Source organism: Bombina bombina, chromosome 3 (assembly GCF_027579735.1).
Source record: "Bombina bombina isolate aBomBom1 chromosome 3, aBomBom1.pri, whole genome shotgun sequence".
NCBI classification, from domain to species: domain Eukaryota; kingdom Metazoa; phylum Chordata; class Amphibia; order Anura; family Bombinatoridae; genus Bombina; species Bombina bombina.
The window spans coordinates 1,134,419,917-1,134,442,877 of NC_069501.1; positions in this window are offsets into that span (position 1 = coordinate 1,134,419,917).

A 22,961-nucleotide genomic window follows, 5' to 3' on the forward strand; every position below is an offset into this window, starting at 1 on the left:
TTAGCGAAAAGTCGGTGGACTCTTAATCGTAATAAAACACATGTTTTTCGTATGACTCTGAGAATATAAGAATGTCGTCCAGATAGATGACAATACAAACATCTAAGAGATCATGAAACACATCATTTATGAAACACTGAAATGTCGCTGGAGCGTTGTATAAGCCAAACGGCGTCACAGTGTATTCATAAAGGCCGTAACGTGTACAGAAGGCTGTTAACCACTCATCCCCTGCTCTCATCCTAATCAAATTGTAGGCACCTCTAAGATCCAGTTTTGTATAAATAACAGCACCACGCAACCGTTCAATTAGTTCAGGAATGAGAGGCAGGGGGTATCTGTTTTTCTTTGTACATTTGTTAAGTTGCCTATAGTCAATGATTGGACAAAGGCTACCATCCTTATTCTTAACAAAAAACATAGATGCTCCAACGGAGGATGTGGAGGGTCTAATGAAGCCTTTTTTTCAAGTTATCATCCAGATAGTCTTTCAAATGAGCTAATTCTGGCTCTGAAAGCAGATATATATGACCAATAGGTATGGTACTGTCTGGTATGAGATCTATAGGACAATCATAAGACCTGTGTGGTGGTAGTGTGTCTGCCTCAACCTTATCAAAAACGTCACTAAATTCTTTATAACAATCAGGTAGGCTATGGACAGATAAATGGTATAAAGAGTGTTTAGTAAAACATGAATGTTTACAAAATGCAGAATCAAAGATCACAGAACCTTCACACCAAGAGATAGTGGGGTTATGTCTTATTAACCAGTTTAAGCCAAGTATCATAGGATAAACTGAAGTGGGAAGTACATCGAAAGCCAACTGCTCAATATGACCAGACTTTGTTATCACAGTAATGGGAATGGTGTGATGTGTTATGGGACCTGAACTGAATAGAGAGAAATGGAATGAGCTAAACCACAATATAGTATGTAATGTAGGATAACTCCAATTCCAAAGTTTAGAGAGAATCAAAAACTTATTCACTTTCCAAGTTAGTTGCAGACTCGCATCACAGACATATAAAATATTTACATAGCTTGCACACTCACACACACTCTTTAGTTATAGTTGTGCAAGGTAGGTTCACAGGTCATTTACAGCCGGATATAAGATATGCAGTAATAAGTAGTTGCTGAGTTAAAGTCAGTTTAAGCACATAAAGTACATCAGTGGTTAATGCTAGAGGGAGCAGTACCTTGAAGCATAATGTTAGATTTGCAGAAGTCACTATGCAAGTAAATGTAATGAACCACAAACGGAGGAAATGATATCAAAGTTAGTACATGAAATAAGCTGGTTAATAGCTTGGTATGGCAGGTAAACTTGATTACTTGAGGCAAAGCAGAAACAAATGACATGAGAGGCAAGATATCCTTATTTGTACATTGGTAATACAGACCGGTAAATCCTGATGGTAGAATATACAAACCGGCTTCCCAATTAGTATCCTCAGCGTGGAACAGAGCGGTATTACCGAAGAGGTAACGCAGACAGCGTGTGCTGAGATTCAGTGAGTGTGTGTGGTAGCTGCGGTTTCACACAGAGACAAGTCGGGCGTGACGTCACACGCCAACGGAACAGCATGCGAGTGTACAGGATGCAAGCAGCAGCGTGAGAGACAGTATCAGAGGTGAGGTGCTGCAATTCCACAAGTCTTGAGAAACTGGAAATTAGTATCAGTAGAAGGAAATCCCAACTTAGACAGGAGGGAATAGCTGGGTGTGTAGCGTTCAGGAACAGTGAGTGACTGAACAAATTACCAAGCAACGTTCAACACTAGGTGGAGCCTTAAATAGCAGTATGGTAATTAGAAGTTAAAGGTACAGAATGGTAAAACCCTGACACTGAGTAACTAATAAAACAAAAAATTCTCTGTACCGAGTTGATAACCCTGTATTATTTTTTCTGGCTGGATTATTATGTAATAGTCTGAATTACAAACTAAAGTTCATGCATAAATATATGTCTCAACAATCTCAAGAATGGTAATTCAAATAAGTGCATATATGAAGTTAGTTTTGTGCCACAATGTAACCTTGCCTTATAGGTAATTCCTGGGTTAACAGAGTGACTTAATATTGCCAGACTGTAATCCGCTGTGTTCCAGTGTAACTAAGAACACAGGGTGATTACTAGTGGCAAGTAACAATAGAATTAAAGGTTCATACCTGACCAACCTCGCTAGATTATAAGTAAGTCCCAGAGAATTGTTTGATGGCGGAGACCGCAACTCAGGCTTCAGTCTGTGTGAGAGAGATGCTGCTGACAGGAGCGGGCGGTAGCTGATGACGTATCCGCTGCTCCGTGCGTCTCTGTCAATGCAGCTTAAGAGGAAAGCCGAGCAGGAACTGACTGCAGTGGAACACAACTTAGCAAGGTTAGTAAGGTGTAGGTAGGAGTAAATTCAAAGGTCCGTAGGCTAGAAGTAAGTTGCTACAGGAATAGCTAACAGCTTCAATAATCCAGCAACTAACTAAGCAGGCTGTGATCATTTATAGGGAGGAGGTGGAGTCTGCTTAAAGGCACAGTGTAAGGGTAAAACGGAATTCCTTACATATTGCAACTTCTCTCTCAGCTCAAGATTTTGCCTGCCACTTCAACAACAAAATTGATTCCATCAAAAATGAAATCATCTCTCAAAATAGTAACAGTCTCCAACCCCCTCAAAAGCTTGCAATCATCCAAACCCATAAAGCCCTCTTACTGAGGAAGACGTTTCTGCCCTTGTACTTAAAGGGAGTGCTCCTAATCTCAGCTGTTACCTGTACAAAAGACACCTGTCCACAGAAGGAATCAATCAATCAATCAAACAGATTCCAAGCTCTCCACCGTGGCCAAGACCAAAGAGCTGTCCAAGGATGAAAAGACCATCGCCAAGCAGCTTGGTGAGAACAGTTGATTGGTTGCCGCCATACACGCTTAACAACATCTTAACCAAATAAGTTTATCTTGGTCTCATCCGACCACAGGACATGGTTCCAGTAAAGTAAGCCTGCTTGTCTTTAGAAAACTGTTTGCAGGCTTTCTTGTGCATAATCTTTAGAAGAGGCTTCCTTCTGGGACGACAGCCATGCAGACCAATTTGATGCAGTGTGCAGCGTATGGTCTGAGCACTGACAGGCTGACCCCCCACCCCTTTAACCTCTGCAGCAATGCTGGCAGCACTCACACGTCTATTTTCCAAATACAACCTCTGGATATGATGCTGAGAACTTGCACTCAACTTCTTTGGTCGACCATGGTGAGGCCTGTTCTAAGTGGAACCTTTCTGTGAAACCGCTGTATGGTCTTGCCCACCATGCTGCAGCTCAGATCCTCAGAGAGTTCTTTGCCAAGAGGTACCATGTTGAACTTCCAGTGACCAGTATGAGAGAATGTGAGAGCGATAACACAAAATTTAACACACCTGCTCCCCATTCAGACCTGAGACCTTGTAACACTAACGAGTCACATGACACTGGGGAGGGAAAATGGCTAATTGGGCCCAAATTGGACATTTCCACTTAGGGGTGTACTCACTTTTGTTGCCAATGGTTTAGACATTAATGGCTGTGTGTTGAGTTATTTTGAGGGGACAGCAAATTTACAATGTTATACAGGCTGTACACTCACTACTTTACATTGTAGCAAAGTGTAATTTCTCCAGTGTTGTCACATGAAAATATATAATAAAATATTTACAAAAATGTGAGGGGTGGATACTGTATATATCTGTATATATATCTATACCTATATATATATATATATATATAAATATATAAATAAATATATATTGTACCAAAAATCTTCAGATATATGTAGAAATATTTATTTATGAATACATAGAACAGAATACAGAATAGAATAAATAGAACATATTCTTCTATGTCAAGAACACTGGAATGTGAAATATTCATATTTCATTTCGGTTGTGCGACTAGTTGGGTGTTTATTTTTCACTTTTCACGCTCCATTGAAGTCTATAGGAGAATACCTTAACGAGATATTGTGACTTTGGCATTTTTGCTTGTGTCATGTTAGTGTGCAAGTTAAAACTTATTAGTTTCAACTTGTAAAATGTGCTGTATCTGGCTGAAGTCGAATGCAGTTAGCGTGTGAACAGGAGCGATAAATAGCACTCCATTTATAATCTAGCATTAAGTGTTAAAGTATTAACTTGTTTTTATGCTTTTATTTTGAACTAGTCCTAAAGCCCGTTCACACGGGCCATTTTTTGCAGTACAGCGGTCCCACCCCTTGCTCTCTCTCTCCCTCTCTCTTTTGTGCTCTCTCCCCCTCTCTTTTGTGCTCTCTCCCCCTCTAAACGAACAGGGACCCCCAAGCGCCTACCCACCGGAGGCAAAGGAAATAGGTGTAGCAGTATGTGCAATAAAACCTAATTTATTGCCTATACATATAAAAACTTAATAACTTAATACATACAATTCATACAATACATTGATCCATGAAAGATTACAATCAAATTACAATCAAATTACAATAAAATAACAGTAAAATACAAATGAATAAAACAAATGTTCGGAGTAAAAACAGATGTTCAAAGTAAAACCAATGGTAAGTACAAAAAATAGCCTCCTAAATATGAAGTGCCATAGAATTCAGAGATATACAACAATGTGAACAAGTGGTGTACACGTAAAAAAGTATAGAAATAAAAATGTAGAAATATACGTCAATCGATTCCAAATAAATGTCAATTAATCCTACACACGATGTGAAAAAATAGTGAAAAAAAGATGAAAAAAATGATGAAAATCCAAAAATTGTGAATGCAAAAATAAGTGATGTAAAAAATATATAAGTCAAACTATAGTCACCCAGATCCTGTGGGATCAGATAGTGGTTGAAAGTGTCCAAAATAATTGTGATGTAGTGAAGATGGGAAGATGGAGAAAATGCTGGGCCCACCGGGAGTGAACCAAATGTTCAAACCAAAACAATGATGATGTCCACCTAAAAAACAAAAACAAATATGGTGCAGATACCTTCAAATAAGTATTATCTAAATGAAATGCAGCTTACCAATATCAGTCGACGCGTTTCGGCCTTGCTCTAGGCCTTTATCAAGACTGATTTGTTTAGGGATTATGCACACTTATAAAGGATGTTGTGACCAATGGGTGTCTGAGGATTTTTGCGCCAAAAATAGGCTCCGCCCCCTTCCGGTGTCTCATGAATGTGGGCAATGTTTGTAATACGTTCCTATTCAGATGTCTGATGGGTATGGGCAAACTTTTGTGTTTATAAAAAATGCTTATAAACATATTCAAAGACGTTGTTTATAAATAGATAGATATAGTATAACTATAAAGAGTGATGTGTTTAAAAATCGATGTGTTTAAAATGATGTTTAAAATGATGTTTAAGATATTTTGTCGAGTGTATAGTATCACTTCCGGTGTTGACGGTCTGTGATGTCATATCCTGTTTATGAGATCTCTGAGTTGTGATCTAGTATTTATTAGCTGGATCAGTATGCCATTTAAGGCAGATTTTGGAATAATGTGTGTACAGTCCAAAAATATAACATATAAAATTCAAAATTTAAAATTTTAAAATAATAAAATAACTTCTGACCAGCTATGTTAAGGTGTCTTTGTTACTTCCGTTTTTTTCTTGGTTACTTCCGGTTGCGGCAAGCCATAATGCTCTTTTCGGTAAAGACCGTAGTGTTCTTTCTGGTGAGGACCATTATCTGGGGCTTGTGGTAAACTATATGTTTCTCAGTAAGGGAGAATTGATCATTTAGGGGTATGTTAAATTAGTAGCGTATCTAATATGGTCTTAAGGATAGTCACTTCCGGTTTGCGGCAGTGTAATGGCGCTTCCGGTTAAAACAGCGTGACAGTGTTTACTTCCGGTTGGGGCGATACAGTAGATATTCCTATCTGTCATAATCAAGGGGACTCTAATAGATCATGGTGCAGTACAAAGGTCATTTGACAACGAAATATATAAGGAACCATGAATAAAAACATAGATACATAGGTCAAACAGTATTGTATTATTATGTTCATTGAGGGGATGAATAATTAGAATAACTAGATTCCTAATTATTGGAAATAAGATAATTTCTAAGTGGATAAGGAATGTTCTCAAATCGTATGTTTACAGATCTTGGTATTGCCTATGTTATCGGTACAATATATACAGATATATGAAGATTGTTGAATCTAAACAGTAGAGCCAACCATTATATAACCACAGACTTACAAGGGGGGGGGGTTTCGATTCTATATCCTATGTGATGTAGGTGTCGTTTAATCTAACTAGGGCCGTGATGTCACTTTCAGTGGTATGTCAAATCTGACGTTGCTGGTTACAATAATAATAGGTAAATTGGGCCAAATAAATTGGTGTCATATCTGCTTTCAAAATATGACTGAGAGCAGCTTATGCCACTGCTAATATATATATATATATATGGCTCGTGACATCACGCCATAGATCGCCAACTCTATTGGTGGTTAGTAAATCACGGTGATGGAGGCGTAGAACAATAGTAATTTAGTGGAATTTCCAAAAACATGTTGATGTGGTGTTTGCAAAGGTGCTTACATGAATGTCTATATGTGTCCAAAGTTATATGGTGATGGAAGGGGATTAGTTTCTTCTTGAGGGAGAAAGACTGGCTATATATACATCTTAATGGTGGTATCAGAGAGGTTGTATTACCTTTAAGTTTTAGTTTTTAGTTTTTTTAGAGAGGATGACCATATTACCAAAAGACTAGACGGCTCAACGTGGCTCAGAAAGAAGAGGCTTAGTAGATGTGGAAAAGTACCACATGATATGTTTAGCCTTTAAACTTTGGCTTTAGAACTAGGTATTAGTTTGTATATAAACCATAAACATGAACTTGGTGTCTATGACAAGTAACTATAATAAGTCAGATCTTGTTACAGATCTATAATAGACCTAGTATACAAATGTTTCGAATATACAGATATTAAGACATTATGTCATTTTAAAAGGTGGGAGAAGTCATCTTTATTATTAAGTCCCTTAGGGTGGAGACAGTCCAGAGTGAAAATCCATTTGGATTCTGTAATTAGTCATTTCTTTTCAAAGTTACCTCCTCTCCATCCTTTAATGACCTTTTGGATACCCATAAAGGTTAAATCTTTGATGTTCCCATTATGTTTCAATGTAAAATGTTTATAAAGGGATGTTTCCATATTGCATTTTTCAATTAGCAACAGATGTTCGCGTATTCTGTCCCTGAGGGGTCTCGTCATTTGGCCCACATATTGTAGGCCGCACGGACATTGTAACATATATACAATCCCTTTATCTTGACAACGTATCATGTCATGAATCTTATGAGTTACCCCTGTATTATGGCATTTGAATGTTTTTGATTTTAATCCACATTTACATGCCTTACAGGACAGACAAGGGAAAAAACCTTTAATGTTCTTTCCAAAGACATCTTTCAGTCTGCCTGGATCTTTCTTACATATACTCGGTGCAATCTTATTTCTTAAATTTTTAGTTTTCCTGTATATGAATTTTGGTCTAGAGGGTAATTTCTCACCGATTAGGTCATCCTCCTTTAGGAGTGCCCAGTGTTTATTGAAAATTTTCTCAATAATATCTCTGTTTTGACTGTATTCCATAATCATTGGGATATCTAGAAGATCATTATTTTCTTCCTTTGATTTTATTTTGTACTTAGTTAAATCGGTGCGTTTCATCTTGTCTATTTCCGATATTTCTTTATCCAACAGCTCTTCGGTGTATCCTCTCTCTAGGAATTTTGATTTAATTATCTGATATTGTTCTTCCCATTTCATATGTGTTGAGCAGTTCTTTCTCATCCTCAGCAATTGTCCTTTTGGTATGTTCTTCTTCCAAGTGTTGTGATGACAACTCGTCATGTGGATATAGTTGTTGCTATCCACATCTTTGAAGTATGTGGAGGTCTCGATCTTGCCGTTATTAATTTTTATCTTCAAATCTAAGAAGTTTATCTCTTTGTTACTCCACTCGTATGTTATTTTCAAATTGTTGACGTTGTTATTCATTACTTCAATGGTAAAATCCAGATCTTCCTTAGTCCCTTTCCATACCATAAGGATATCGTCAATGTAGCGACGGTAGAGGACCAGGTCCGCGCTTGCTGGGCAGGACTCCCAAAATATGTGTTCCCACCTCCCCATATAGAGGTTCGCATAACATGGTGCGAACCTGGTCCCCATCGCCGTGCCACAGACTTGTTGGTAGTAGATTCCATTATCGTAAAAGTAGTTGTGTTCCAGGATGAATCTGATGCTGTCCAATATAAAATCCATCTGGTCTGTAGGCATTTCTGAGTCTTTTGCAAGAAAGAATTCTACCGCCTCTATTCCCTGTTGGTGTGGGATGCTGGTGTACAGGGATGTGACATCACACGTGACCATGATGAATCCATCTTCCCAGACTAGTTCTTCCAGTAGGTTTAGTATCTGGGTTGAGTCCTTCAGATATGATGGGAGCTGTCTTACGTATTTCTGCAGGTTGAGATCTATGTATTCTGACAGATTACTACTTAGGGAGCCGATCCCAGATATTATCGGTCTCCCTGGTGGACTTTGAAGGGATTTGTGTATTTTCGGAAGATGGTACATTACTGGAGTGATAGGGTAGTCGATATTAATGTAATTGTATTCTTTCTCGTTTAGGATTCTTATTTCTTTTGCTCCATCCAGCATGTTCATTAGTTCTCTTTTATACAGTTTTACTGGGTCAGCTGGCAGTTTCTTATAGGTGCTTTGGTCACCTAGGATCCTTTCATTTTCTTTTCTATAGTCGCTTTTGTTGAGGATGACTATGCCTCCCCCTTTATCCGCTGGCTTTATGATTATATTGTGATTTTTCTCCAAATCTGTGATGGTTCTGATCTGTTGGTCTGTAAGATTATGCTTCTTAATCTTCAATTGTTTTGGTTTCAAATCTTTTATTTCTTTGCATACAACGGTCTTAAAGGTTTCTATTGCTGTTCCTTTGCTGCTGGTCGGATAGAATACAGACTTTGGTTTGAGTCCAGTATGTAGATAAGGGTCTCCTTCTCCCAATTGGGTTTGTTTCCTTGGGGCCCAGATCGATCTCTCCACTGGTGTTTTCGAAAAGAACCTCTTAAGCGTGAGCTTCCTGACAAATTCTTTTACATTAATAAAAGTTTGGAATTTGTCAAGGCTCCTTGTGGGGGCAAAAGATAGCCCGAATTGTAAAATAGTCGTCTCATCTTTTGTCAGTGTATGACTGCTTAAATTGAAGATGCCATTAGCACTCTTCTGACTTCCTGTATCAGTAGGGGTAGGGCTGGTTTTCTTCTGTGTTTTATTTATTTTCGCCCCTCCTCTACATCCTCTGTGGGTCTTCTTCCTGTGCGTGAGGATGTTGGTTCCTCCCATTCCATGTTCAATCGTGGTCTCGGGGTTTTTTCTTTGTAATGATTGTGATCTACCCCTAAAAAAGGGGGGGAGATTTCTCTCCAGCTTCAATGTGTTTCGTATGATCTTTTCTTGTTTCCATCTTTCTCATGCGTTGTTGGTTGTTTGTCTCATCTCTTGTATTTGGGGATCCTTCATGTTGTTTGCCAGTAGCTTTCTGCGCTCCCCCTTTCCATACAGGGGTTCTATATGTGTCCCTGTTGTCATAGTTATAGTCGGTCTCATGTCTTCTCCTTGGATCATCTGAATAGGAATTATTTCTGTTATATTCATAGGGTTTCTCGTAGTCTCCTCGTCTGTCATGATAGGAACTTTCCTCATTGTAATAAAATCTTCTTGGTTGGTCATAATAGTCCCTTCTCGACTGGTCGTAGTAGTTTCTTCGTCTGTTTGAGTACATTGGTCCCCATCCCTGGGCTTGGTTCCTCCTATTTTGTCGGAAACCTCTTCTCCTTTCTGGGGAATATCCATCTCTCCATCTTATATTCGAATTAGTGTCATATTCCCTATTGTCGGGACGTCCTGTACGATTATAATTATAATCAGTTCTTGTCCACTGATCTCTTTTGTCATATGGAAATGGTCTGTTATGGTCGTATTGATGTCTATAATGATGTCTATAATGATCTCTAGGAGCACTATATGAATCATAGGTTTTTCTTTTTTGTGGTACTTGTCTGTTTGGATGTGTACTATGTTCTTGGTTATATACTTGATCATGACACCTAGGTGTAGGTTTAGAAATATCCCCTATGGTGTCAGTTTGTATTATGTTATCCTCTCTCATAGTGTCTGGTTCTCTCTGATCCGTTACCTTTCTGTCTGTGCTTTCTTTATTTTCCACTTCTCTAAGTAATTTTCTAGTTTTTTTGTGTATTGTGTCCTCTCTCACTTTTTTTATCTTTTTAACTAGATTCTCTTTTCTCTCAGAGATATCTTTCAATTCCAGGCCCTCTAAGTTTAGTAGAATTTCTTCGTTTACCCTAATCTCACGGTCCATCTCTGAAGCGAGAGATTCTCTATATTCAATAATCAATTTCATCAATTGTCTTGATGTATTGATTAAGACTAATCTCCATTTTTCAGAGATAGAGTCTGAGAGAGGGAATGCACACTCTTTGTGGGTAATGAGTCCCTTAGGTATAATGTCCAACTCTAGACATTTTTTGAGGAACGAAATTTCAGCCTTAAATTTGACTTCTGAAATCAACAATTTTTCCAGGTCTTTAAATATAGATTGGATATCTAAGGTATCCTCATCTTCTGAGATTAGATTCTCTCTAGTGTTGTTATGTACATCTATAGAGATCTCTTGTCTGAGACTAGCTAAACTCTCCATCTTTTGGAGAGATGAGTGGTAGGAGTGGCAGCTATGACCTACTAGGTGAAAGTTACAGAAGTATGGAATGTGGACAGGCGCCTACTCAGTTCCCTATAGGCTTGAGGGGGGTGATACCTAGTAACCACCAATAGAAATCAGCTAAACGAACAGGGACCCCCAAGCGCCTACCCACCGGAGGCAAAGGAAATAGGTGTAGCAGTATGTGCAATAAAACCTAATTTATTGCCTATACATATAAAAACTTAATAACTTAATACAAACAATTCATACAATACATGGATCCATGAAAGATTACAATCAAATTACAATCAAATTACAATAAAATAACAGTAAAATACAAATGAATAAAACAAATGTTCGGAGTAAAAACAGATGTTCAAAGTAAAACCAATGGTAAGTACAAAAAATAGCCTCCTAAATATGAAGTGCCATAGAATTCAGAGATATACAACAATGTGAACAAGTGGTGTACACGTAAAAAAGTGTAGAAATAAAAATGTAGAAATATACGTCAATCGATTCCAAATAAATGTCAATTAATCCTACACACGATGTGAAAAAATAGTGAAAAAAGATGAAAAAAATGATGAAAATCCAAAAATTGTGAATGCAAAAATAAGTGATGTAAAAAATATATAAGTCAAACTATAGTCACCCAGATCCTGTGGGATCAAATAGTGGTTGAAAGCTGGGCCCACCGGGAGTGAACCAAATGTTCAAACTAAAACAATGATGATGTCCACCTAAAAAACAAAAACAAATATGGTGCAGATACCTTCAAATAAGTATTATATAGCTGGTCAGAAGTTATTTTATTATTTTAAAATTTTAAATTTTGAATTTTATATGTTATATTTTTGGACTGTACACACATTATTCCAAAATCTGCCTTAAATGGCATACTGATCCAGCTAATAAATACTAGATCACAACTCAGAGATCTCATAAACAGGATATGACATCACAGACCGTCAACACCGGAAGTGATACTATACACTCGACAAAATATCTTAAACATCATTTTAAACATCATTTTAAACACATCGATTTTTAAACACATCACTCTTTATAGTTATACTATATCTATCTATTTATAAACAACGTCTTTGAATATGTTTATAAGCATTTTTTATAAACACAAAAGTTTGCCCATACACATCAGACATCTGAATAGGAACGTATTACAAACATTGCCCACATTCATGAGACACCGGAAGGGGGCGGAGCCTATTTTTGGCGCAAAAATCCTCAGACACCCATTGGTCACAACATCCTTTATAAGGGTGCATAATCCCTAAACAAATCAGTCTTGATAAAGGCCTAGAGCAAGGCCGAAACGCGTCGACTGATATTGGTAAGCTGCATTTCATTTAGATAATACTTATTTGAAGGTATCTGCACCATATTTGTTTTTGTTTTTTAGGTGGACATCATCATTGTTTTGGTTTGAACATTTGGTTCACTCCCGGTGGGCCCAGCATTTTCTCCATCTTCCCATCTTCACTACATCACAATTATTTTGGACACTTTCAACCACTATTTGATCCCACAGGATCTGGGTCACTATAGTTTGACTTATATATTTTTTACATCACTTATTTTTGCATTCACAATTTTTGGATTTTCATCATTTTTTTCATCTTTTTTTCACTATTTTTTCACATCGTGTGTAGGATTAATTGACATTTATTTGGAATCGATTGACGTATATTTCTACATTTTTATTTCTACACTTTTTTACGTGTACACCACTTGTTCACATTGTTGTATATCTCTGAATTCTATGGCACTTCATATTTAGGAGGCTATTTTTTGTACTTACCATTGGTTTTACTTTGAACATCTGTTTTTACTCCGAACATTTGTTTTATTCATTTGTATTTTACTGTTATTTTATTGTAATTTGATTGTAATTTGATTGTAATCTTTCATGGATCCATGTATTGTATGAATTGTATGCATTAAGTTATTAAGTTTTTATATGTATAGGCAATAAATTAGGTTTTATTGCACATACTGCTACACCTATTTCCTTTGCCTCCGGTGGGTAGGTGCTTGGGGGTCCCTGTTCGTTTAGCTGATTTCTATTGGTGGTTACTAGGTATCACCCCCCTCAAGCCTATAGGGAACTGAGTAGGCGCTTGTCCACATTCCATACTTCTGTAACTTTCACCTAGTAGGTCATAGCTGCCACTCCTACCACTCATCTCTCCAAAAGATGGAGAGTTTAGCTAGTCTCAGACAAGAGATCTCTATAGATGTACATAACAACACTAGAGAGAATCTAATCTCAGAAGATGAGGATACCTTAGATATCCAATCTATATTTAAAGACCTGGAAAAATTGTTGATTTCAGAAGTCAAATTTAAGGCTGAAATTTCGTTCCTCAAAAAATGTCTAGAGTTGGACATTATACCTAAGGGACTCATTACCCACAAAGAGTGTGCATTCCCTCTCTCAGACTCTATCTCTGAAAAATGGAGATTAGTCTTAATCAATACATCAAGACAATTGATGAAATTGATTATTGAATATAGAGAATCTCTCGCTTCAGAGATGGACCGTGAGATTAGGGTAAACGAAGAAATTCTACTAAACTTAGAGGGCCTGGAATTGAAAGATATCTCTGAGAGAAAAGAGAATCTAGTTAAAAAGATAAAAAAAGTGAGAGAGGACACAATACACAAAAAAACTAGAAAATTACTTAGAGAAGTGGAAAATAAAGAAAGCACAGACAGAAAGGTAACGGATTAGAGAGAACCAGACACTATGAGAGAGGATAACATAATACAAACTGACACCATAGGGGATATTTCTAAACCTACACCTAGGTGTCATGATCAAGTATATAACCAAGAACATAGTACACATCCAAACAGACAAGTACCACAAAAAAGAAAAACCTATGATTCATATAGTGCTCCTAGAGATCATTATAGACATCATTATAGACATCAATACGACCATAACAGACCATTTCCATATGACAAAAGAGATCAGTGGACAAGAACTGATTATAATTATAATCGTACAGGACGTCCCGACAATAGGGAATATGACACTAATTCGAATATAAGATGGAGAGATGGATATTCCCCAGAAAGGAGAAGAGGTTTCCGACAAAATAGGAGGAACCAAGCCCAGGGATGGGGACCAATGTACTCAAACAGACGAAGAAACTACTACGACCAGTCGAGAATGTTATGACCAACCAAGAAGATTTTATTACAATGAGGAAAGTTCCTATTATGACAGACGAGGAGACTACGAGAAACCCTATGAATATAACAGAAATAATTCCTATTCAGATGATCCAAGGAGAAGACATGAGACCGACTATAACTATGACAACAGGGACACATATAGAACCCCTGTATGGAAAGGGGGAGCGCAGAAAGCTACTGGCAAACAACATGAAGGATCCCCAAATACAAGAGATGAGACAAACAACCAACAACGCATGAGAAAGATGGAAACAAGAAAAGATCATACGAAACACATTGAAGCTGGAGAGAAATCTCCCCCCCCCTTTTTTAGGGGTAGATCACAATCATTACAAAGAAAGACCCCCGAGACCACGATTGAACGTGGAATGGGAGGAACCAACATCCTCACGCACAGGAAGAAGACCCACAGAGGATGTAGAGGAGGGGCGAAAATAAATAAAACACAGAAGAAAACCAGCCCTACCCCTACTGATACAGGAAACAAAAGTCCGAGAGGGGAACAGCACCTGGGAGTGTGGAGTGTGCACGGTAGACCAAGGGCGCTGCCAAGCCCCAGACACATAGAAAAGATAAGCAAGGTCTCCAGCACTTTGTCAAACCAACTTTATTCAGACACAAATAGCGACGTTTCGGTGTCACAGCACCTTATTCATGCTTGATATTAATACAATGGCCATATTGCATCTTTAAATACCCAAATTTTGGCGCCCTCTCAAATTGTTGTGTGGAGAGGGCTCCCACTAGTGGCCAGATAATATACATACACGTACAAAACTTATGTACAAATTGAATCATTTAATTTGAATATATTACTAAGTCCTAAAGAATACATAGAATTTCAATAAAAAAATTACCTAGTACTATATATGAAAATTTCATTCAACTACAACATACATATTGCCTATTAACTTTCACTGACATTTAATTAGTCATTTCAAAAAAAAAATTTTCATAGAAAATTAAAAAGATTTTTTTATATATATGTGCAGACGATTGAGAACAATTAAAAACAAGGGAAGGGCCTAGAATTACAGCAAAGGTACTTAATATTTGATAAGGCTAAAGATACTTAAAGGAACAGTCAAGTCACAGGAATAATTCAGAAAAAATTCAGAAAAAATTCAGAAAAAATTCAGAAAAAACAGCTTAGATCAAATTCCCTGTTAAGCCCCTTAGGGTGCATACTATCTAATTTATGCACCCACCACATCTCTCTTTGTTTTAATAGACGCTCCCTATTCATGCCTCTTCTATTTGGGGGGATATGGTCTATTATTTGCCACCTGAGCTGGCTGATGTGGTGTCCTTTCTCCAAGAAATGGTTGGAGACAGGGGCATCCCTGTTGTTGCATCTAATATTGGACCTATGCTGACCAATGCGGTCTTTCACCTTGCGGGTGGTCTCACCTATATAGATGCAAGAACAGGGACACTTGATCAAGTATACCACGTGAGTGGTCTCACAGGTATAGTACCCCTTAATGGAAAACTTTTTTCCGCTTTGGGGATGATGGAAGAATGCTCCTTTTATTACCGAATGGCAGCTCATACAGCCAAGGCAGGGGAAAGTTCCCGTATTTTTCTTGCCAATTAGTTGTTGTCTGGTTTGTCTGGTAGGGCCTATGTCAGTCCTCACAAGGAGATCCCTCAGGCTTTTTACTCTCTTGTGAGCCATGATGGGAGGCTCCTGTAGCTGAACTATATTGGAATTGCATTCCTTTAGGATGTACCAATTCTTACGGATTAGCCTAGCAACTTTGTCACTAAGAGGATTGTACTGGCTGACAAACACAAGCCTGTTTTCTTTAGATGTTCTTTCTTTCTTTTTATCCAAAGAGGCTATAGTGTCATCAAGGAGTTTTTTGGGGTATCCTCTATCAATAAACTTTTTGGACATTTCTTTAAATCTTACCCTCCTTGTCTCTCCATCATCCACAATCCTATTAACCCTCAACAGTTGGCTCCTGGGGAGTGAATTTACCAATGGCCTAGGGTGAAAGCTGTTAAATTGCAGTATACTGTTTCTGTCTGTCTCTTTTCTATACAGGTCAAATTCAAGATGGTGGCCCTTCTTAAGAACTAACGTATCGAGGAAGGACACAGATTCCTCACTGATACTCACTGTAAAGAAAAGATCCCTTACTTCAGAATTTAAATCCTGTACAAAGTGCATGAGGGACTCAGCGTTGCCCCACCATACGCCAAAAATATCATCTATATATCTCCACCATACGGCTCCAAATTGTTTAAATAGCTGGTTTTTATAGACGACATTCTCCTCAAACTCACACATGAAGAGATTGGCGTATGATGGGGTGACGTTAGAGCCCATGGCAGTCCCCCTCACCTGGACATACCAGCTGTCCTGAAAGATAAAATAATTCCAATATAGGACAATACGTAATAGATCTTCCAAAAATGATACTTCAATCTCATTGTACCTCCTGTTCACCATCAATGTTTTTCTTATAATGGATATACCTGTTTCATGTTTTATAGATGTATATAAACTACGTACATCCATAGTGAACAGGAGGTACTTGTCACTAGGAAATACCAAATCCCTTGCCTTCTGCAAAAAACTGTTAGTGTCCTGTATGTAACTTGACATTCTAGTGACCTCAGGCTGCAAGATTTTATCCAAAAATTTGGAAATGTTTGTAAATACTGACTCCACTGAGGAAACAATAGGTCTCCCCGGGGGTCTCTGTTTGTCCTTATGGACTTTGGGGACAGTATAAAACACAGGTGTCCTAGGGTTCACAGCACACAGATACTCAGATAGCTTTTTATCAATAATGCCTTGACTAAGGGCTCTCTGTACAACTGTATTTATCTCCTTCTGTATGTTACCTAGAGGATTTCCCTGTAGTGGCTTATATGTATTTGTATCACTCAACTGAGAGAGGGCTTCATTCACATAATATGTTTTATCTAGCAAAACCATTGCTCCACAATTATCAGCCCCCTTAAAAATGATGTTTTTATTGCCCTTCAATTCCTTTAGTATCATATTTTCACCTTTAGTAAAATTAGTCAAATTGACACGCTCATTTTTATGCCACATAAAAGTATGTTTTTTATTTTTATATTCATCACGTAACTTTTTAACCCCTTGTTGTATTATGTTAACAAATGTACTGACACTATTGTTATTAACATTGGGGTTAAATGAACTTTTTTTAATAAGACCCAACTTCTTTAAAGACAATTCCGGAGTCTGGGCTTGGCTGTCTGCCAAGTAATGTTCATTGCTGAACCAGACTTTAAGTTTGATATTGCGGTATAGTCTTTGCAAATCTTTTTCCAGCTCGAAAAAGTCTGTGTCACGAAAGGGGCAAAAGGAAAGTCCTCTATTAAGCATCATGGTCTCTTTTTCATTTAATGCATAGTCTGACGTATTTATTACAATATCATTATCTCCCCCCGCCAATGCGGGGCATGTATGGCTGTCTTTACTAATAGATATAGAATTGCTTACTTCTTTGGTGCTTTCTTCCGGTTGGATCTGCGGATCGAGTTTCCCCTTGTAGCGGCGGTGTTTCTTGCCGCCCCGGTGGATCCGCTGCTGCACTCGCTGTTGCTCGATCCTAAAGGGGATGAACCAGGGGACGAGCCATCTGACGTATTGGACACGTCATCATGTTGTTCCCTCCTTGTCGGCCTGTATCTACGTCTGCCCCTGGGTCCTGATGCTCCCCGGTTGCTATAGTTACCGGATCTCCAGCGGTATACTCGACCCAGGCGGTAGTCCTCTTCGTCACGGATGAACTTTGCCCTTTTTGTTTCTTTTATAGCTTTCTGTTCTTCTGCAATCACAGTAGCGATCCTTTTCTCCATCTCCTGGAATTCATCCTTTGACAAACAGGTCTGTAACTCATCTTTGCATTTTTTTATGTTCACCTCCTGCAGCTCCATCTCAGACTGCAAGCATTCCACTGTCCATACGATTAAATCATATGAACACTTGTTCAAAATAGCCTCAAACTTATCGCAGTAGATTTTATTGTTGCTTAATAGGGTAGGGCAACAATAAAATCTACTGCTATAAGTTTGAGGCTATTTTGGACAGTGGAATGCTTGCAGTCTGAGATGGAGCTGCAGGAGGTGAACATAAAAAAATGCAAAGATGAGTTACAGACCTGTTTGTCAAAGGATGAATTCCAGGAGATGGAGAAAAGGATCGCTACTGTGATTGCAGAAGAACAGAAAGCTATAAAAGAAACAAAAAGGGCAAAGTTCATCCGTGACGAAGAGGACTACCGCCTGGGTCGAGTATACCGCTGGAGATCCGGTAACTATAGCAACCGGGGAGCATCAGGACCCAGGGGCAGACGTAGATACAGGCCGACAAGGAGGGAACAACATGATGACGTGTCCAATACGTCAGATGGCTCCTCCCCTGGTTCATCCCCTTTAGGATCGAGCAACAGCGAGTGCAGCAGCGGATCCACCGGGGCGGCAAGAAACACCGCCGCTACAAGGGGAAACTCGATCCGCAGATCCAACCGGAAGAAAGCACCAAAGAAGTAAGCAATTCTATATCTTTTAGTAAAGACAGCCATACATGCCCCGCATTGGCGGGGGGAGATAATGATATTGTAATAAATACGTCAGACTATGCATTAAATGAAAAAGAGACCATGATGCTTAATAGAGGACTTTCCTTTTGCCCCTTTCGTGACACAGACTTTTTCGAGCTGGAAAAAGATTTGCAAAGACTATACCGCAATATCAAACTTAAAGTCTGGTTCAGCAATGAACATTACTTGGCAGACAGCCAAGCCCAGACTCCGGAATTGTCTTTAAAGAAGTTGGGTCTTATTAAAAAAAAGTTCATTTAACCCCAATGTTAATAATAATAGTGTCAGTACATTTGTTAGCATAATACAACAAGGGGTTAAAAAGTTACGTGATGAATATAAAAATAAAAAACATACTTTTATGTGGCATAAAAATGAGCGTGTCAATTTGACTAATTTTACTAAAGGTGAAAATATGATACTAAAGGAATTGAAGGGCAATAAAAACATCATTTTTAAGGGGGCTGATAAGGGTGGAGCAATGGTTTTGCTAGATAAAACATATTATGTGAATGAAGCCCTCTCTCAGTTGAGTGATACAAATACATATAAGCCACTACAGGGAAATCCTCTAGGTAACATACAGAAGGAGATAAATACAGTTGTACAGAGAGCCCTTAGTCAAGGCATTATTGATAAAAAGCTATCTGAGTATCTGTGTGCTGTGAACCCTAGGACACCTGTGTTTTATACTGTCCCCAAAGTCCATAAGGACAAACAGAGACCCCCGGGGAGACCTATTGTTTCCTCAGTGGAGTCAGTATTTACAAACATTTCCAAATTTTTGGATAAAATCTTGCAGCCTGAGGTCACTAGAATGTCAAGTTACATACAGGACACTAACAGTTTTTTGCAGAAGGCAAGGGATTTGGTATTTCCTAGTGACAAGTACCTCCTGTTCACTATGGATGTACATAGTTTATATACATCTATAAAACATGAAACAGGTATATCCATTATAAGAAAAACATTGATGGTGAACAGGAGGTACAATGAGATTGAAGTATCATTTTTGGAAGATCTATTACGTATTGTCCTATATTGGAATTATTTTATCTTTCAGGACAGCTGGTATGTCCAGGTGAGGGGGACTGCCATGGGCTCTAACGTCGCCCCATCATACGCCAATCTCTTCATGTGTGAGTTTGAGGAGAATGTCGTCTATAAAAACCAGCTATTTAAACAATTTGGAGCCGTATGGTGGAGATATATAGACGATATTTTTGGCGTATGGTGGGGCGACGCTGAGTCCCTCATGCACTTTGTACAGGATTTAAATTCTGAAGTAAGGGATCTTTTCTTTACAGTGAGTATCAGTGAGGAATCTGTGTCCTTCCTCGATACGTTAGTTCTTAAGAAGGGCCACCATCTTGAATTTGACCTGTATAGAAAAGAGACAGACAGAAACAGTATACTGCAATTTAACAGCTTTCACCCTAGGCCATTGGTAAATTCACTCCCCAGGAGCCAACTGTTGAGGGTTAATAGGATTGTGGATGATGGAGAGACAAGGAGGGTAAGATTTAAAGAAATGTCCAAAAAGTTTATTGATAGAGGATACCCCAAAAAACTCCTTGATGACACTATAGCCTCTTTGGATAAAAAGAAAGAAAGAACATCTAAAGAAAACAGGCTTGTGTTTGTCAGCCAGTACAATCCTCTTAGTGACAAAGTTGCTAGGCTAATCCATAAGAATTGGTACATCCTAAAGGAATGCAATTCCAATATAGTTCAGCTACAGGAGCCTCCCATCATGGCTCACAAGAGAGTAAAAAGCCTGAGGGATCTCCTTGTGAGGACTGACATAGGCCCTACCAGACAAACCAGACAACAGCTAATTGGCAAGAAAAATACGGGAACTTTCCCCTGCCTTGGCTGTATGAGCTGCCATTCGGTAATAAAAGGAGCATTCTTCCATCATCCCCAAAGCGGAAAAAAGTTTTCCATTAAGGGGTACTATACCTGTGAGACCACTCACGTGGTATACTTGATCAAGTGTCCCTGTTCTTGCATCTATATAGGTGAGACCACCCGCAAGGTGAAAGACCGCATTGGTCAGCATAGGTCCAATATTAGATGCAACAACAGGGATGCCCCTGTCTCCAACCATTTCTTGGAGAAAGGACACCACATCAGCCAGCTCAGGTGGCAAATAATAGACCATATCCCCCCAAATAGAAGAGGCATGAATAGGGAGCGTCTATTAAAACAAAGAGAGATGTGGTGGGTGCATAAATTAGATAGTATGCACCCTAAGGGGCTTAACAGGGAATTTGATCTAAGCTGTTTTTTCTGAATTTTTTCTGAATTTTTTCTGAATTTTTTCTGAATTATTCCTGTGACTTGACTGTTCCTTTAAGTATCTTTAGCCTTATCAAATATTAAGTACCTTTGCTGTAATTCTAGGCCCTTCCCTTGTTTTTAATTGTTCTCAATCGTCTGCACATATATATAAAAAAATCTTTTTAATTTTCTATGAAATTTTTTTTTTTGAAATGACTAATTAAATGTCAGTGAAAGTTAATAGGCAATATGTATGTTGTAGTTGAATGAAATTTTCATATATAGTACTAGGTAATTTTTTTATTGAAATTCTATGTATTCTTTAGGACTTAGTAATATATTCAAATTAAATGATTCAATTTGTACATAAGTTTTGTACGTGTATGTATATTATCTGGCCACTAGTGGGAGCCCTCTACACACAACAATTTTAGAGGGCGCCAAAATTTGGGTATTTAAAGATGCAATATGGCCATTGTATTAATATCAAGCATGAATAAGGTGCTGTGACACCGAAACGTCGCTATTTGTGTCTGAATAAAGTTGGTTTGACAAAGTGCTGGAGACCTTGCTTATCTTTCCTACTGATACAGGAAGTCAGAAGAGTGCTAATGGCATCTTCAATTTAAGCAGTCATACACTGACAAAAGATGAGACGACTATTTTACAATTCGGGCTATCTTTTGCCCCCACAAGGAGCCTTGACAAATTCCAAACTTTTATTAATGTAAAAGAATTTGTCAGGAAGCTCACGCTTAAGAGGTTCTTTTTGAAAACACCAGTGGAGAGATCGATCTGGGCACCAAGGAAACAAACCCAATTGGGAGAAGGAGACCCTTATCTACATACTGGACTCAAACCAAAGTCTGTATTCTATCCGACCAGCAGCAAAGGAACAGCAATAGAAACCTTTGAGACCGTTGTATGCAAAGAAATAAAAGATTTGAAACCAAAACAATTGAAGATTAAGAAGCATAATCTTACTGACCAACAGATCAGAACCATCACAGATTTGGAGAAAAATCACAATATAATCATAAAGCCAGCGGATAAAGGGGGAGGCATAGTCATCCTCAACAAAAGCGACTATAGAAAAGAAAATGAAAGGATCCTAGGTGACCAAAGCACCTATAAGAAACTGCCAGCTGACCCAGTAAAACTGTATAAAAGAGAACTAATGAACATGCTGGATGGAGCAAAAGAAATAAGAATCCTAAACGAGAAAGAATACAATTACATTAATATCGACTACCCTATCACTCCAGTAATGTACCATCTTCCGAAAATACACAAATCCTTTCAAAGTCCACCAGGGAGACCGATAATATCTGGGATCGGCTCCCTAAGTAGTAATCTGTCAGAATACATAGATCTCAACCTGCAGAAATACGTAAGACAGCTCCCATCATATCTGAAGGACTCAACCCAGATACTAAACCTACTGGAAGAACTAGTCTGGGAAGATGGATTCATCATGGTCACGTGTGATGTCACATCCCTGTACACCAGCATCCCACACCAACAGGGAATAGAGGCGGTAGAATTCTTTCTTGCAAAAGACTCAGAAATGCCTACAGACCAGATGGATTTTATATTGGACAGCATCAGATTCATCCTGGAACACAACTACTTTTACGATAATGGAATCTACTACCAACAAGTCTGTGGCACGGCGATGGGGACCAGGTTCGCGCCAAGTTATGCGAACCTCTATATGGGGAGGTGGGAACACATATTTTGGGAGTCCTGCCCAGCAAGCGCGGACCTGGTCCTCTACCGTCGCTACATTGACGATATCCTTATGGTATGGAAAGGGACTAAGGAAGATCTGGATTTTACCATTGAAGTAATGAATAACAACGTCAACAATTTGAAAATAACATACGAGTGGAGTAACAAAGAGATAAACTTCTTAGATTTGAAGATAAAAATTAATAACGGCAAGATCGAGACCTCCACATACTTCAAAGATGTGGATAGCAACAACTATATCCACATGACGAGTTGTCATCACAACACTTGGAAGAAGAACATACCAAAAGGACAATTGCTGAGGATGAGAAAGAACTGCTCAACACATATG